This window comes from Ambystoma mexicanum, chromosome 6q (genome assembly GCF_040938575.1).
Source record: "Ambystoma mexicanum isolate Mex_15411 chromosome 6q, UKY_AmexF1_1, whole genome shotgun sequence".
NCBI lineage: Eukaryota > Metazoa > Chordata > Amphibia > Caudata > Ambystomatidae > Ambystoma > Ambystoma mexicanum.
In genome coordinates, this window is record NC_090937.1 from 1,670,537,859 (window position 1) to 1,670,554,959 (window position 17,101).

Here is a 17,101-nt window from a genome sequence, read left to right on the forward strand (position 1 = left end):
GCACCGAAGCAAGGAATTGAGAGGATTTATATTTCCGGCAGGGGTGGAGTCTGTACGGACGTAACCCGACTAGGAACTTCTGTTTCCCATGTGACACAGGAGGAACGCTTTGTTTGCCAGTTTCCAAGGCAACCTTGATTTCTTCCATAAGGAAGTGGTAACACAGCGAAAGAGACCCTGAGGCCGCTGTAATCCACTCGGTCTCTGCAAGCGATGCGCAGATGGCGCAGGGCCACGTGTGACAGCATCCGCCCCCAAAGGCGCTGACAACCCCCGGGAAGGCATGGAAAGCACGCAAAAGGTGTGGGGCATGAATATGCGCCAACGGTTCCCAGGTTCTGTCCTCGGGACCGTAGCCCTTCCATTCAACTAGATAGTAGGACATGCCCCGAGCAATCCTATGATCCAGGATACGTGACACTACATACTCCTCTTCACCATCCACCATCACTGGAGCGGGACACGCCGGCAAACGAGTGTTGGTTACACATGGCTTAACAAGTGACACTTGGAATACCGGATGAATGTGCCAAGACACTGGTAAAGTTAATCTGACAGCCGCAGGATTGACAACGGACTCTACGACATAAGGACCCACAAAACGTGGCAGCAAGGCACGCCTGCCAGAAATGTTCAGATGCCGAGACGACAGGCAGACTTTCGAGCCCACCTGTTAATGCGGGGCAGGAGACCTATGAGCGTCAGCATTCCTCTTAGCATGAACCTGTGCCCGTAGCAAATGTAACCGAACGTCCCGGTGTACTTGATCCATGTTCCGTACACAGGCGGTGACTGCCGGTTTATCCAATGGTAATGCGGGATCTAAGTGTAAGGTCCTTGGGTGAAAGCCCAACAAGGCAAAAAATGGAGATACACCTGTTGAGGTATGCAATTAATTGTTGTAAGCAAACTCCGCTTGGAACAACACTGACAACCAGGTCTGCTGGAACTGTAGATATTAGCAACGCAAATATTGTTCCAGCGTGGCGTTGAGCCTCTCGGTTTGGCCATCCGTCTGTGGATGGTAAGACATGGAAAACCGGTCATCGATACCCAGGGAAAGGGTGAGTGCCCTTCAGAAACGAGAGGTGAATTGGGAGCCCCGATCCATAACGATGATAGCCCGTAAACCGAAACGTCGAAAGACGTTGGTGAGAAAAAGTTCAGCCAACCTGGGAGCTGATGGCAGACTTGCACAAGGTACAAAGATAGCATACTTTGTGAAGTAGTCCACGACCACCCAGATCGTGTTAAGACCCTTGATGTTTAGTAGTTCCACAATAAAGTCCATGGAGACCATCTGCCATGGTTTATATGGAACAGGTAATGGTTGCAATAGTCCCATGGGTTTGGACCGTGAGGACTTGCATTGGGCACAGATCACACATGTAACTATGTGTTCCATGACGTTGCGAGTCATAGCAGGCCACCATGACCACGGCGTAATGCTTCCAGTGTCTTTTGCTGACCTGGATGGGCCGCCACTATGGAATCATGAGCCCACTGCAGAGCCCAGGTACGAGGTTGTCCCGGTGGTATACAGACCCGGCCTTGAATAAAGGGAAGGCCGTCCACCACATCGAGGTTCAGGCCCGCCACCTCCTCGGGATGGGAAGAAACCCATCTTTTTATACATGTTTTCGTGAGGGGTTGGACTGAGTAACCACATACCACGTTAGAGGGCAATAGACAAAGTGGTTCAGAGTGGCCGCTCTCCTCACTTGAATGGAGTCGTGAGAGTGTATCCGTGGAAAGCTGGGCCTTGGCAGGGCGTTAGGCAATGGACAAACGATACTGAGAGAAGAAAATATGCCAATGGCGGTGAGAGACTTCATTGACTGAAAGGCCAACAGGCTGCAGTGGTCAGAATATACGGTAACTGGATGATGAGCACCCAACAAATGGTGTCGCCACCCCGAAAACGCATCTCTAATAGCCAGCAGTTCTCTTTCAGTTATGATGTAGTTCCTTTCATAAGGAGTCAACTTCTGAGAGAAGTAGGCCACTGGATGAGACTCACTGGACTGAGGGCATTTTTGTGAAAGGACGGCCCCTATTGCAAAACCGGAAAGCATCAGCTTCCACGAAGAATGGCATCTCAGGGTCTGAATATTTCAGAACAGGAGCAGTTGTCATGAATCAGCGATTCTGACCCTTCTGGACCACCTGGTCCCTTAGACAATGACTAGTGCAACCCGACCCTTCCTACCATGGCCGACGCCAGGGAACTGCACGGTCTAGTCTTTCTGATCCTTCTCATGCTTCCTTGAAAATAGACATGCCCCCGCGGCTTGGTGCATCTCAACGCTACGCTTGTCTGTACTCCTCATCCCGGCAAGTTGTGTACCTTTTTTCACTGGCCGTCATTGTGCCTTAGTTCCCAGCAAGGTACCAATTTACTGCCCCTTTCCTGGCATCCCTTCCTGAGCAGTCCCGCTACCTCCGCCTTGCGGAGCTGCACGGGCCGCTTTTTCGGTCATTCCCGGTTAGTCCTCTCTTCTCCCAGAACCTTCCTGGATCCTCCATGGAACTCTGAACTCCTACCGACTCCTTGGATCTCCCGCAGGCTGGGGCCTCGGACTCCAGCGCTCATTACCTGCCTGCAGACTGGCTTCAGAGAAAACAAGACCGTACCTCTACAAGACCCGTACCTCCAAGAAAAAGAAGCCTGTAAACACTAGAAAAAGGACAACAAGAAACAAATAGTCAGGAATCCGAAGACTCGGATTCTGACAGTTTGAGATGCCAGCAAACTAATACTGTTCCCACAATGGAGGCTGCTGTACAAGACCTCATGAGAGGAATGCAGGAACTATCTACAGAAGTTCAGAACCTCAACGCTAAGAATGCGGCCTTAAAACAACTCGTTCTGTCCAGGGATTTGGCATATCAAGAAAGTGCATCAGTAGGAGACACAGTGGACAAATATGATGGCAATCCGAAAGCATTACGCTCCTTCCTTGATTCATGCCTGATTCATTTTACCTTTAAACTCTACTATTTCTACACTCCCAGGGCTAATGCGGGGTTCATGATCTCTCATCTATCTGGCAATGCATTGGCCTGGGCAACCCCTTTGGTATCCGCGGGGGATTAGTTACTGGACAACTATGACAAATGTGTTACTGCCCTTAAGGCCATGTTCGACCGTCCAGAACAGGTGTATTCCGCCCAGGAAAAACTACTGGAATTTCAGCAGGGAAACCAGTGTATGTTGACATACGTGACCCACTTCAAGCAATTGGTTAAAGATGCTGACTGGACCCCTGAAGCTTGCTTTACTTTGTTCTGACGCGGATTAAATGAAGAGGTTAAGGATGAATTGGCCAGGGTAGTGCGTCCCGGATCCTTCCAGGCCCTCTTAGATTTGTCTCTACAGATAGATTTCAGGATACGAGAAAGAAAAGCCGAGAAGAGGAAGACACAGAATCCTCTACAAAGACCCTTACCTTGAATACAGCAGTCCTAAGGAAAAAGAAACACCTAATCCAAGCCCCGCATAGCCAGAGCCCATGCAGCTGGGTTCCTTGAGGGGTCCCATCACTTCCCAGGAAAGGACCCGGCGAATCAACAGTGGTCTGTGTATGTATTGTGCTTCAGATAAACATTTAGTAAGAAATTGCCCGATAGCTCCTCCAAGACGTTCGGGAAATGCCCGCTCCTGGTCCTGAACGGAGCTTAGCTTTGGGAGTAGGGGTTGTGCTCCGAATCTTCTCTAACCCTGGATTCCACCCCAAAGAACTCCTTGGTGCTTCTCCAAGTGTCCCTATCTACACCCAACAAGGACATTTCTTCCATCCTGGCCTTGGTGGATTGTGGGGCCATGGGCATCTTCCTAGATGACGAATGGGCACAGAAACATCAAATTCTGTCACGACCTTCATCTCAAATCCCCAACGGCACGTCTATTGGCCAGGGGGAATCAGGACTCGGATCTCAAATAAGACCTGGCATCCACTTCCCAGGCCCTCTTGGGGCCAGTTCTGGCGACTTTGGCACCCGGCCCATACATCGTGAGAGACATGTGTTCAGGAACTACCTTTTTAGGCTATCAGCCAACATAGAGGCATCCACATAGCTTGCTTCTACGAACCCAGCTATGCGGTATAGTCTTTTGGGTGTGGTGGCCTAGGGACAACTTTACCTGGACAACTTTGTTGGGGCCATTTAAACCACACCGGGACAAGATCACACGCTTTGCGTTACTTTGCAGTCTGCGACGTGACGCTCACCGTGTCCAGCTTGCTTCCGAGCCTGGGAAATCCAGAACCTGCAGAAAGACAAAAGAACATCGTTAGCAGCAGCATCTTACCTGCATTCTCCATCTTCATTCGCTCTCAGCTTCCGAACAGCTCCGTTGGATCTTCAGCGTCTTCCCTGAAAGAAGAGGAAAGACAACATTAAAGGAGGCATTAGAGACATCGCAAGGTACAAACTATTTGAAAGACTTACCTGGTTGGTCGCCTTCCGGGTGGCATCTCTTTGAGAATCCAAACACGCTGAGAGCACACCGTGACCTACAAAAGAAGGGAAAAACAGGTCAGCAAATAAAGATTTCGCAGCGCAAAGCCCTTACCGCATCGTAGCGCTCGTTGGGCATCAGCATTACCGGCGAGATCTAATTTAGCCAGTTCGCCTCGCGGACGCTCCGCACACCTAAGGGAAAAGAAACAGAGACATTACCACACAGAGAAAGGCATGCAGGAATAACAACTCAAAACAGCAATAAGACCTACCTGAAAGACATTAAGCGGGTTGCTGTCAGTGAAGTAACTAGACCGCACTTGCCCACGAGAGACAACGTGCCCCTGCCAAGAAAGCAGGACAGAGAGCTTGCCCACTTCTACACCAAGGTGATGAGAGGGCCCAGAGGGGCTGCGGTCACGTGGGAGGTGGGGGGAATACCACCTTGGGCAACCCGCCCTAAACACAACCCTCCTGTATTTCCAGGCAGAAGTTACATTGCGGGCCCCATCCTGGGACCCTAGAGAAGGATACCAGCGACCAACTGGCTAGGTGGCGTCCCCGTGGATTCCAGGTAAGCGTAACAAATTCCAAGAGAAACTAAGAACGTCTTCCAGGCGGCCGAAGGAATAGATGGTAAACATCTATCCTCAGGACCCATAACTCAACAAACCTCAGAGCTATTACTTTCCATTCACAACCATCAAGAGCTATTGCGCTTTGACATAATTAGGGCCACGCATTACCCAATTGTTCTGGGTATGCCCTGGTTGCAGAAACATAATCCATATATCAACTGGACAGCAGGATCCTTGTTCCTGGGTTCCAAATTTTGTCTTACACATTGCCTTCCCGGGAAATCTCAACAGTTCATAGGAGAAAGGACCCCGGATCCGCAACACATCACTGTTTCTAGTATCACACAGGTACCTGAGGTATATCATCGGCTTTCAGATGTATTTTCCTTTGCCATTGTACAGTCACTACCTCATCATCGTCCCGAAGACTCCGCTATTTATACAGAAAAAGATGCAGTCATTCCCTTTGGTTGGATGTTCATTCTGTCTGAGCCCGAGAAATCTGCCCTACTATGAACTCTGTCCATACTTGGATTATCGGGGACTGAATGAATATACCCTTAAAGACCGATACCCCTTACCACTCATTTCGGACATTCTGGAGGCGCTACGTGGAGTAGTGATCTTCGCAAAACTGGATGTGCGAGGAGCCTACCACCTGATTCGCATCAAGGAAGGCAATGAATGGAAGACTGCCTTCTGAACCCCCTTCCGTCACTACGAATACCTAGTGATGCCATTTGGCCTAGCCAATGCTCCTGCCGTATTCCAACGTTTTATGGACCGAGTCTTCTCCGACATGTTGTTCCTTTTTGTAATTGTCTACTTAGACAACATATTGGGTTACTCACACGACCCGGCCCTACATCAGGAACATGTCACCTTGGTTTTACAACGGTTACAAGATCACTATCTGTTGGCCAAACCCGAGAAGTGTATCTTCCATGTATCCATGGTTAGGTACTTAGGATTCGTTTTGAGCCCTCAAAGGGTGGCTATGGACCCAACCAAAGGCGAAGCCATCCTCTCCTGGCCAGCACCAGCCTCGGTTAAACAAGTACAGTCATTCTAGGACTTGCTAATTCCTATAGGAAATTCATCCCTGCATTCTCATCTATAGTGCAACCCATTGTCAGTCTACTGAAGAAAAACACTCCCTTTCGCTGGTCAGCAATTCAAGAAGCCGCCTTTCAGAAACTAAAACATCGCTTTACTTGTGGACCCATCCTGGCTCAACCAGACACCACCAAACCCTTCCTGGTAGAGACAGACGCTTCAGAATACGCAATTGGAGCGGTCCTCAAACAGGAAGCAGAAGATGGACTTGAGCACTCCATTTCCTATTTGTCACGGACCTTACATCCTAGTGAGACTCATTACTCGGTCCTGGAAAAAGAACTGCTTGCCATTCGACAAGCCGTCACGGAATGGTGCCACCTCCTTTTGGGCGCAAAACATCCCGTGCTTGTGCGGACTGATCATCGAAACCTCCAGGTTTTACAGTCTATCGAATGTAGAAACAGCTGCCAAGCACGTTGGGCCGTTTTCTCCGCCCAATATCAGTTCCGCATTTAACATGTTCCCAGTCTATCCAACGTAATCGCTGATGCTCTCTACAGACGACCTGATTACATGTCAGAAGAAGCATGCGCCTTTCCCAAGATGTTTCCGGACATGGTGTTCATAGCCCAGGCCAACTCTCTTTTGGAAATCATACGCTTAGAGACTCCGGCTTCAGACATTTGGAAGGACTACACCAATGATAACCACTGGGCACTATCAGCCAAGGCTGGATATCTCTTCAAGGACAAGAATCTGGTTATCTCTACTCAGAACAATCAAACTAAGATCATGAATCTTTGTCATGACACATTCCATTCCGGGCATCGTGGAATCAAGGCCACACATCAAACGATCCAGAGGAACCTCTGGTGGCCTAGAATGACCTCAGACATACGTGCATATATTCAAGCCTGTGCAGTTTGTAACCAGAACAAAACCGATAACAGGAAACCAGTAGGGTTACTTCATTAACCTGACCTGCCATCTCGACTCTGGGAAATGATTGCCACTGATTTTATCGTGGACCCTCTTCCCTCCAAAGGATATGCCACCATAATGGTTACTTTAGACCTGTTTTCTCACATGGCCCACTTTACTCCTCTGGTCAAGCTACCTTCGACACAAGAAATGGCAGGTATTTTTGTTACTCACATCTTTCGATTACACGGCCTGCCCACAAAGATAATCTCAGACCGTGGACCCTAATACGTCTCCAAGTTCTGGAAACACTTTTGTCAGCAGTTAGGTATTCAATGTGCTTTATCTTCAGGATACCATCCTCAGACAAATGGCATAACTGAGAGGGTAAACCAAACCCTTGAACAGTATCTACAGTGCTTTGCTTCGAAGGTCCAGGACAACTGGTCGTTATTGATTCCAGTAGCTGAATTTGCTCACAACAACTCTAATCACTACACGACCAAGACCAGTCCTTTTTTTTGCACTCAGTGGTTCCATCCGTCTGTTTTACCCACGCTCTTACCTCATACCACACTAACTCCATCAGTGGATTCTTGGATTGCCCAACTGGTTTCAGTACACAAAGAAGTTAAGGAACACCTAGAAAAGGACAGGATGGATGTAAAGAAATTTGCTGATGTCAAAAGGCGACCTCGCCCTTCCTATACCATTGGAGATAAAGTTTGGCTTTCTTCTCGATACTTGCCCAGGCATCTGAGACCCAACAAACTGGCACCTCGTTTTTACGGACCATTCACTGTGAATGAAATCATCAACCCTGTGGCCTTCCGACTCTGATTACCGGAATCCTGGAAAAGAATCCATCCTGTTGTCCATTCCTCTTATTGAAACCATTTCACCAATCAACCAGGTCAGCCCCTCGGCCTCCCCCAGTCCTTGTCAACAACCAAATCGAATGTGAGGTTTCCGGGATCTGTGACTCCAGGTACAGAAGAGTCTGTATCTGGTGGAGTGGAAAGGCTATCCGCCTTTCGAACGGACTTGGGAACCAGTCTCCAACATGCATGCTCTCCGTCTGTTATGAAGTTTTCATCGGACTAGCCCGGGCAAGCCCAGCGGATTGGAGTTTAGAAGGGGGCATGCTGTCATGAATCAGTGATTCTGACCCTTCTGGACCACCTGGTCCCTTAGACAATGACTAGTGCAACCCGATCCTTCCTAACATGGCCGACACCAGGGAACTGCATGGTCTAGTCTTTCTGATCCTTCTCATGCTTCCTTGAAAATAGACACGCCCCCACGGCTCGGCACGGCTCAACGCTATGCTTGTCTGTACTCCACATCCCGGCAAGTTGTGTACCTTTTTCCCCTGTCCTCATTGTGCCTTAGTTCCCAGCAAGGTACCGATTTACTGCCCCTTTCCTGGCATCCCTTCCTGGGCGGTCCCTCTACCTCCGCCTTGTGGATCTGCGACAGCCACTTTTTCGGTCATTCCTGGTTAGTCCTCTCTTGTCCCAGACCCTTCCTGGATCCTCCCTGGAACTCTGAACTCCTCCCGATTCCTCGGATCTCCAGCAGGCTGGAGCCTCGGACTCCAGCGCTCATTACCTGTCTGCAGACTGGCTTCAGCGGAAACAAGACCGTACCTCTGAAAGACCCGCACCTCCAAGAAAAAGAAGCCTGTAAACACCAGAAAAAGGACAACAAGAAACAAACAGGTGAGTCACGAATCCGAAGACTCTGATTCTGACAGCAGTGGTAAATGCAATCTTAAGTGTCTCAAAAGCAGACTGTGCCTCTGCGGTCCATTTGAATGATACCTTAGAGCTGGTCAAAGCAGTCAGGGGTGATGAGATTGAGGAGAATCTGTGGATAAATCACCTGTAAAAATTGCCAAACCCCAAAAAGGATTTGAGGATTTGGACCGTGGTTGGTACAGGCCAGTTCATGACCGCTCTTACTTTCGCGGCACTCAGGTGAACGCCATTTTTGGTTAGATCGTATCCAAGGAATTCAACTTCCGAGGAATGAAAGACACATTTCTCTGCTTTATCGTAGAGGCTGTTTTCCCTCAGACGCTGTAGCACTATTTTGACGTGTTGAATGTGCTTGTGTAATGTGGGGGAGTAGATCAGAATATCGTCTAAATAGGCTACTACGAATTGATCCATAATGTCTTGAAACAGGTCATTCGTGAAGGCCTGAAAAGTGGTTGGGGCGTTGCACAGCCCGAATGGCAGTACCATATACTCAAAAAGGCCAAAACGGGTCTTGAATGCGGTTTTCCATTCATCACCTTCTTTTATGCGTACAAGATTGTATGCTCCCCTCAGGTCCAACTTGGTGAATATTTGTGAAGAACCCAGTTGGTCTAGCAAAACCGATATCAGAGGGAGAGGGTATTGATTTTTTACAGTAACCTCGTTGAGTGCCCTATAATCTATACATGGTCTGAGATCACCCTCTTTCTTCGTAACAAAAAAGAGGGATGAAACAGCAGGGGATTTAGATGGACGAATGAATCCTATGTCCAAAGCCTTATCGATGTATTCTCTTAAGACCTTGTCTTCTTTGAAGGTCAAGGAATAAACCCTCCCTGCTGGAATCTTGGCCCCTGGTATCAAGTCGATCGGCACTCGTAAATACGATGAGGAGGCAATGTCTCAGCCTTGCCCTTGTCAAAATCATCCATGAAGTCAGTGCACTCAGTAGGCACATGAATTATGGGCGTACCGGACACTGCACCTATATGAAAAGATGAAGCAACTAGGGCTGAAATAGGACTCCCCGGCGTGATGCCGTGTATTTTCATACATTGTGCATTACACATAGCGGAAGGGAACTGGATCGAACGAATAGCCCAATCTATTACTGGGTTGTGGTATTGTAACCACTGGATCCCTTGTATTACTTTATAATCGGATGCCGAAATGAGGTCAAAACTGATTTCTTCAGAATGTCCTTCGTCAGTACACATAACCATGGGTTTGGTCTGGTGGGTAACTAACCCTGAGACTAGCGTTGAACCATCTATGGCATTGACAGATTCTGGATGCTTCTTTGGAGTCGAAGTTATCTTGGCCAGCGAAGCAAATTGGTTGTCAATGTAGTTGCCGGTAGCACCTGAATCTAGTACTGCCATGGCCCTAACAGAAACCCCTGTTTTCATGGTAAAAGTAACGGGAAGACGAAAGAGCATCGAGGGACCATCGAGAGGTGAGTCCAGTAATGCCTTTCCCGAAGTAGGGACTCTGCCTACTGTCGGGATTTGGCGTTTGCTGCGTTCTTTTTGGTCTCTTAGGGCATTCTGGCAAGAGATGATAGGCAGTGCCATAATAAATACAAAGATTGTGTTTCCTGCGGTGCTCCCTCTGTGCTGAAGTCAAAGGACCTCTGACTGTGCCGGTTTGCATTAGTTCTGGGGCTGGTATGGCAGGTGCAGCTGATTCAGCGGCGATAGGATAAAAGGCAGGTTTCTTTTCTCTCCGTCTTTCAGCCCGACGTGCATCTATCTGAAGCACTATATCAAGAAGTGCCAAAAAGGCAGTTGGCACAATGGGTTCCGTAGACAGGGTGTCCTTGAGTTCTTCAGACAACCCCTGATAGAATACAGCCGCTTTCTTTTCCCCAGGCCAATAGGTTTCAGCCGCCAGTTGATTGAATCGAGCCAGTTACGTAAGGAGAGAAGAGTTGCCTTGTTTGTGTTTAATGATTTCGAGGTCGGATGCCTGAGTAGTATATCTGGTGTCAAATACCTTAATCATCATGGCCAGTAGCTCATCGCAATCATACAATAAGTTGCTGTGCGCCTCCAGCAACGGATTAGCCCAAGCCGCGGCAGTGCCACTAAGGTGGGACAGTACGAAGGCAGCCTTAGTGATAAAAGTAAGGAACGAGGCTGGGTGGCAAATGAAATGTAATCAGCACTGATTATCAAAGGTCCGATTCAGGTTTCAGGATCATCCAGGAACCATTCTGGTGGTGCCAGAGGAAACTGCTGGGATAACACCACCGGTGCCGACTCTTGCCTAGGTACAGGAAACCCTGATCTAGAGGCCCCAGCTGCAGAATCCTCATGAACGGCGGGAGTGGTGACCAGAGACTGGATAGCTTCAATGCACTGCCGAAGTGCCTCTTGCGCATTGGTCATGTCGGTCCTTAAGTCTAATATCATCTGCAGCACTTGTGCCAAAGGATCCACAGGCTCTGTTGACATTTTGTAGGCTTCTATTTCTGTTACGCACCGCACCTTCACAGCCAGGGGCGTTGTCGTCCTGTGATAGAGGTGAAGCGACAGGGAGCAGTATAAGGGTCTTGACAGTGAGCCTGATCCACCACGTCCTCTCCGTATTAAGGCTTCCACAATTCGAGGGAAGTCTTTTTTATGATACAACCCTCTGCTGTTCAAAGAAGACAGACAGAGGAGTTGATCCCACAAAAGAGCGGGGAACACATGCACAGCTTGTACCAATGCTGTAAAGAAAGAACAAGCATTAATAGAATCACAAGAATACAAATAAAGATCCCTATCCTTCAACTGTAGTATGGAATACCTCTTAGTTATCTTGTTAATGGCAGAGGGTCTGAACCTGAAATAAGGAGATCCAATTAATACTAAGGGCTAGATGGAATATGGCTCTAACCCACAGCCCCCTACCTAATGCTCAGTTCTTACCACCAAATCCAGACAAAGTCAACTGATGTGTCAATGCAACAACAGGATAAAATAATAAACAGGTAGGTTTGTATGGGACAATCTACCACGGGCGGTATGAGGGACGCGCTGGGTCCGGGATGGTGCACTGGCAGCAGAGCGTTCACTGTGCACGTGAAGAGCAGAAGAGACTCAATACTTTAAAAGATTGGTGTTCAGCAGCTATGGTAAGTACAAGGATGGTCTTTGGAAATGCAGGATAAAGAGAAGTGAAAATCCCCCACGGAGAAGGGTAGGTCTCACTGAGTTTTCCGGTACACACGATTCCAGGAGAGGGTGTGTGTAGCACCAGGAGGAGTCCCAGAACGCAGAGGAATTAAGTGACGGCGTCTCCAACCAGGTACGCGGGTTGCGTAGGACTCGATAAGCAGGTATGTATGAGTTCGGAGCTGGAGCGGAATCTACGAAAGAATGCTTCATAGCAGAATCGAATGGCGAGGCAGGGTCGGGACGGTCCGCGTTCCAGTAACCAGAGAATCAAGCCGTAACTAATGCAAAGAGTGGAAGCAAGTCCAGTAGGCGGTCCAGAGTCAGGAAACACAGGAAGGCAGTTCGAAGAGCTTCGGAATAGACAAAGGAATTGTCTGAGAGCAGTCACAAAGTAACGCTAAATAGAAGCACCGAAGCAAGGAATTGAGAGGATTTATATTTCCGGCAGGGGTGGAGTCTGTACGGACGTAACCCGACTAGGAACGTCTGTTTCCCATGTGACACAGGAGGAACGCTTTGTTTGCCAGTTTCCAAGGCAACCTCCATTTCTTCTACAAGGAAGTGCTAACACAGTGAAAGATAGCCCCGGCCCCCGGAGGTGCAGGAGCACCCACCACTGCATGAGCAGTGTGCCAACAACTTCAGCCACCTTTATCTGATTTAAGGTAGGCATCTCTGCCTAATTCCAGCCTCCATCACCCTTCTTCCCCCGACACGGAGATCGCTGCATTCAGCAGCTTTATTCACAGTTAGCAAGGATAAATTCCTTGCAGGCTCCGATTCGAGCCCCAAAGCACATTTTTGCCCCCTCCCCATTCTGTGGCCACCATTTGAACACACAAGGTGTTCCCAAACGAAAATGGCCTCAGGCACCTTCACAGCGTCCACCTGACCTGGGCCGCCTCATCCTATTGGCCCAGCCCCTGGTCATCAGGGCCAACCACACGCCAGTAGGCGAACGCCGGCCTTCTCCCTAAGGAGCTTCTCCACAAGGGTCATTTCCTGTCTGGAGCCTGTCTGGAGGCATCCGAGGCCCTGGCCACAGGACTCTGCCAAATAGCAGGTAAGCCTCCCCTGACTTCACAACTTCTCCTGAATACTACAGATCCGACTAACCCGAGACCCCTCCAGGCGCCGCACCACGCGGATGCATTTACGCCCCTCCATCTCTCGACCTTTGCTCGCATACACATGGCATTAGTTGAAGCAAAGTAATGTTGTTCTGTTGATTCCACTATGTGTGCCAATAGCAATGTTCACAACAATATAATGCTATCATGTGTGCAGACTCACGTTTAATCTATGCACGCATAGTCCAAAACTCTAAATGCGTAACCTCGCCTTAGCACCAATACGCACTAGCATTTTACCTGAATGCATTGTGCACCAGCATCCTTCTCGAATGTGTACTAGTTCTGTACCCAGTCTTGTACCTGTCTATGCACCTCAGCACCACAATCGGCACCCTCACCTAAGTGTATTGTGCTTTAGTATTTTGAATGTGCATCAGCACCCTCACCCAAGTGTATTGTGCTTTACTATTTTGAATGTGCATCAGCACCCTCACCCGAGTGTATTGTGCTTTAGTATTTTGAATGTGCATCAGCACCCTCACCCGAGTGTATTGTGCTTTAGTATTTTGAATGTGCATCAGCACCCTCACCCGAGTGTATTGTGCTTTAGTATTTTGAATGTGCATCAGCACCCTCACCCGAGTGTATTGTGCTTTAGTATTTTTGAATGTGCTTGAGCCTTGAACCCAGTTATTACCTGCTTATACTCTAGCATCCTAATTGAATATGCATTACCTTTACCTGATTGTGCTCTAAGCATCCTACCCGAATGTGCTTTAACTCTGAACCTAATTTCTAACTGACTGCACTTCAGAATCTCACACTACCGCGCACTAACACCTTACCTGATCGCGGATCAGCATCCTATCTGACTGATTGTGCATTAGCATTGAACCCAGACTCTACCCAAGGGTGCATTAGATTCTATACTTTCTTGCGCATCTCCACATGAGAATGCAATCTACCATTGTGCCATTCCTCGCCCTTTCACATTGACATAGGATTACTGAAACCCTCTGACCAATCCTAAATTAGATATGCAAACTTGGACCTTCCTCATCATGTTCTTATTCTGCCTGGTCCCGCATGACATCCCTTTCACAGGGCTACACTTCCTTTCCCACCCCTACGGCCTCAGCAGACCAGCTTGCCCAAGACATCATCCCATCCCCTCCCCCACCCCTTTCCTACCTAACATAAACCCTTTGCAGCCTGCCTCTACCACTGAGACTCACTGTACAGCAGATACCTCCAGCCCCCAAAAAGCTATACAGACCACCCCCCCTGGCCTTCCTACCCTCTAGAACACATACCCCTACGACTTTTCCCAGTTCAGGCAATAAACAAAACAGAACTACACCCAAACCTGCCTGTACACACATTATACCTCCAACTGACCAGACCACTCCCTACCTGAACGCACCCTCCCCTCACACCCTCATCAAAAAACCATGCCACACCACCGAAACAATCAAAGGTGCACTCATTAACGCGAGATCCGTAGTCGCCCATGCATTAGATATAGCCGACATCATCTCCCTCAATGAACTTGATTTCATAGCTATTACCGAGACCTGGCTCCACCCTGCCTCCGGCCCTGCTCTAGCGCTAGCCATACCTAATGACTATACCATCTACCGCGCTGACAGACAAACAGCCAAAGGCGGCGGAGTAGCCATTATCGCAAAAAGCTCCCTCAACATAAGGCACATACAAAACCAATCCCTCCCTTCAGCAGAATTACTCACCATCAAACTATCCACATCCCACACAAGCACTATTACCACCACCTCATTTACAGACCACCAGGCCCCATACTAACCTTCAATGACGACATAGCTCTCTTACTCTCCAACAACACCAAACCCAACTCACGACTATTTATCCTAGGTGACTTTAATCTAGCTCTCAACGACGAGAAAGATGATAAAGCTAACGCCGTAGCCAATACCATCTCTGAATTAGGATTCACCCAATACATCTCACAACCCACACACAACAAAGGTTGCATCCTTGACTGGATAGCTGATCTTAATTGCAATACCACCATCCTCTCCAACACACCATGCGCCTGGACTGACCACCACCTCATCACTTTCACCATCAACAAAGGCACTGAAACACTTGGGCCTCCACCCAATGCCCCACCCACGCTCACAAGAAACAACAAAAACATCACAGTAGGGAAACTCCTCCCTCTACTCCAACCCATCATCGACTTCTCACCCACCACTATTAACCCCACTGAACTAGTAGAGCTTTACAACACAACCATCCTTAAGGCCATAAACACTGTAGCACCACTTAAGCTACGGAAAGCCAAACCACGCGCACATCTTAATTCTTGGTTCACCTCTGAACTAAAAACGCTCCGCAAATCCAAAAGACAAGCCGAACTAGCCTGGAAACAATCACCATCCACCATTAATAAGACTTCCTACGCATTGGCCTCAAATACCTATAAGACGGCAATCATCCAGACAAAGAAAAATGTATAACGAAAGAATCTGCAACGCCAAATCCAATACCAAAGAGCTCTTTGAGAGACCTTGAATTCCCCTTCCCCATTCCAGACACATGCAACAAAGACATCTCCAGGTGCACAAACATACAGGAAGCTCTCTTAGGTAAAATTGCTATGTTACAAGCCCAAATCGAGTCTAAGAAAGGAAAGCCTCACCTTCGCTGATAACACCACCCCCTACACCCATACCCACACCCCACAAAATGATGACAATAACCTTTTCGAATTTTCCACCAAAACTATCAAAGAGGTCGAAGAAATAATCAACTCGCTGAAACCATCCAAATGCCAAGGCGACACCTGCCCAGCCCCAGTCATCAAAGATGCAGCCAAACATCTTGCTCCCTTTATCACATCCCTCATTAACTCATCTTTCACATCCAACATAGTACCCAACAACCTCAAGGACTCTTGGGTTCTTCTCTTACTTAAGAAGCCCACCCTAGACCCAAGCCTCCCCACTAACTATAGACCTATCACGACTGTACCCTTCCTCCTTAAAATCCTGGACAGAGCTGCCTACCTGCAGATACTGAACCACCTTGAGAAAAACAACTTACTAGGACTTAGACAATCAGGCTTCCGCCCTAAATACGGCATCGAGACTGCACTGATCGACCTTAAGACACAGATGGACAACATCAAAGACAATGGCAAACTAGCACTCCTTCTCCTCCTTGACTTATCAGCCGCCTTCAACGTGGTCAACCACGACATCCTGTTCAAACACCTATCCTCTGAAGCAAAACTTTTGGGACAATGCTAACGCATGGATCCAGTCCTTCTTGAACAACAGATCCATGAGGGTCTTCGCAGCCACAGCCTCTGCCAAACCAGCCCCAGTCACATGCGGCGTCCCTCAGGGCTCCTGCGTCTCCCCCACACTTTACGTGTTCACTAAACCCCTCTTCGACATACTGGACCGCTTGGGTGTCATCTATACCAATTATGCAGATAACACCCAAATACTGATCCCTTTAACAGGTGACTACTCCACAGACCTCACTGCTTTCAACAACATTTATTCCATTATACAAGAATGGATGGCCAAGCACGGCCTGTGCCTCAATGGCGACAAGACTGAGCTGCTTCTCCTAGGTTCCCAACCCAGACTCAACAAACTCGACAAACTCTACCAGGCATTCACTATCGACGGCAATAACATCACCGTATCCAACAGCGTCAAAACCTTAGGGATTTACCTAGATTCCTCCCTCACACTGACAAGACAGATTAACTCCATCTCATCCTCCACTGCTTACACCTGTAAGCTTATCAATGCCAGTAGACCTTACCTCTCACAGTCCAACTGCACCACCTTAGCTAGAGCGCTAGTCCTTTCCAAAGTCGACTATTGCAATGCTCTATACTTGGGCACCAGCCTGAAAAACATTAACAAGCTGCAAGTTATCCAAAATAACGCCCTGCGAGCAGCCTTGAACATACCCAAACATGCTCGCATTTCCAACGTCAGACGCTCCTGCCAAATGCTATCTATACCACAAAGAATTGAATACAAAACCCTGTCACTCACTCACAAATGCCTATCTAACCA

The 17,101-nt window shown here is 48.4% G+C and overlaps 1 protein-coding gene and 1 long non-coding RNA gene across 2 annotated transcripts in view; both read left to right on the forward strand.

Moving 5' to 3' along the window:
* The window catches only part of LOC138515428 (zinc finger protein 208-like), a 410,867-nt gene that overhangs the window by 305,917 nt on the left and 87,849 nt on the right, over window positions 1–17,101 (forward strand). The window lies entirely within an intron of this gene.
* LOC138517026 (uncharacterized) overlaps window positions 1–17,101 on the forward strand; it is a 125,109-nt gene that overhangs the window by 26,024 nt on the left and 81,984 nt on the right. The gene's annotated exons all lie outside the window — the stretch shown is intronic.